Here is a 2,226-nt window from a genome sequence, read left to right as displayed (position 1 = left end):
GTCTTTCTTCAGATAAACGGGCAGAATGTGTAATTTGTCGGGTATCCGGTTCGCGTTATATGAGCCCGGTTTATCAATATGAAATAGAGGAGATTAAGTCTATGTGTGTGTGTGTGTGTGTGTGTGTGTGTGTGTGTGTGTGTGTGTGTGCGTGTGTGTTGGTGAGTGTGTGTGTGTCTCGGACAATCTCGATAAACGAGAGAAAGTGTTGAGTCTTATGAATTCATTATAGAAGAATGGTGTATGTCAGTGATTTAGTTTCTAAATGTGTGCATGTATGTGTGTGGAAGTATATCTTTGCCAGTAAATGTGTGCGTGTTTGTTTGTTTGTGTGTGTGTACGCGCGTGCGTGTGTGTGTATGAGTTCTTATTGTTTGGAAGGGTGCTTATATGCGTTTGAGTGGGTCAATGTGTATTTTTTGTCTTTGCGTGTTTGAAGGAAAGAGAGAGAGAGAGAGAGAGAGAAAGAGAAAGATAAAAAGAGAGAGAGAGAAAGAGATAGATAGATAGATAGATAGAGAGAGAGAGAGAGAGAAAGAGATAGAGAGATAGAGAGAGGGGGGAGAGGGACAAAGAGAGAGAGGGAACAAGAAATAGAAAGAGTGGCAGAAAGAGAAAGAGAAAGAGAGACATAGATCACTGGCTTGTCCGCGTTTCCAAAAGCTTCCATATTTATGTACGTTTGTGTGTGTGTCTGTATGTGTGTGCATCTTTGTGTTTATGCGTGTGTATGTGTTTGTGATGCTGAATACATGATTCTCTCTCTCTCTCTCTCTCTCTCTCTCTCTCTATCGTTCACTCTCTCCCGCTGTCTTTCTGTCTTTGTCTGTCTGTCTGTCTGTCTGTCTGTCTCGCAACTGATTTCGTTTTATTCTATTTCTCTCTGGCAGTGCACCTTCGGCAGTTCCTGGTGCGTGCGCGTGTGTGTATGCATCTGTGTGTGTGTGAGTATGCGTAAGTGTGTCTGTGTGTGAGTGTGTGTGTATGCACATGTGTGTGTCTGTTTTTCTGTGCGTGTGTGTGTGTGTGTTTGCGTGTGCGAAAATGTTAGTGAATGCATACTTATGTGTGTGGTTGTCCGTCTTCATAAGTGCAAACATTTCACTATGACTGCATATGTATGTATGTGTGGAGGCGCAATGGGTCGGTGGGTAGGACAGCGGACTCGTGGTCATAAGATCGCGGTTTCGATTCCCAGGCCAGGCGTTGTTTGTGTTTATTGAGCAAAAACGCCTAAAGTTCCATAAGGCTCCAGCAGGAGGTGGTGGTGAACTCTGCTGTATTCTTTCATCACAACTTTCCCTCACTCTTACTTCCTGTTTCTGTTGCATCTGGATTTCAAAGGGGCCAGCCTTGTCACGCTCTATGTCACGCTGAATCTCCCCGAAAACTACGTTAAGGCTACACGTGTCTGTGGAGTGCCCAGCCACTTGCACGTTAATTTCACGAGCAGGCTGTTCCGTTGATCGGATCAACTGGGACCCTCGTCGTCGTAACCGACGGAGTGCCACGATACGTATGCATGTATGCATGTATGCTAGCTTGTATTCGTCTCATTAGAATGCATGCATGACTCCATCACTACACGCGTACGAGAGTCTCTCTTACTTTCTCTCCCTTTTTCACAATCTTTCCTTAATTGACTCTATTCTGGTACAGTAATGCCTCGTCTATCGCGGGTGTTACGTTCTAAAACCTTCCACAGAAATAATTAAAATGTAAAAAAAAAATATAAATACCTATCGGCCGCAGAAATCCGGATTTACTGGCGGTGCCCCAGCATGGCCACAGCTTCAAGACTGAAACATATAAAAGAATAAAATAAAGAATACTGAAGAATCCGCGATATACGTTTACATATATTAGCCAGAAAAATCCACGAAGTACAGAGTGCGTGATAGGTGAACCTCAGAGCTCACCTTGACCTTGTTGCTCCTCGTGCTGTCCGTCCGCTACAAAAATCATGCTAGTGTCACATCACAACACTACACTAAGACGGAACTATTTCATTTCAACTGGCACTGCTCCCTTTAACACCAAAAGTATAGATAAACTACCTAAGCCATATATATATATATTGGGAGAATACACAAAAAGACAAAAGACGAAGACAGGTGATGAAGAAAACAAACAGATGTATTAGTATAACGCTCGGGAATTGAAAAAGTCTTTAACGTTTCGAGCCTACGCTCTTCCACAGAAAGGAACACAGAAAGAAACAGAGAG

Source organism: Octopus bimaculoides, chromosome 7, assembly GCF_001194135.2.
Source record: "Octopus bimaculoides isolate UCB-OBI-ISO-001 chromosome 7, ASM119413v2, whole genome shotgun sequence".
Taxonomy (NCBI): domain Eukaryota; kingdom Metazoa; phylum Mollusca; class Cephalopoda; order Octopoda; family Octopodidae; genus Octopus; species Octopus bimaculoides.
This window is presented reverse-complemented; position numbering follows the sequence as displayed.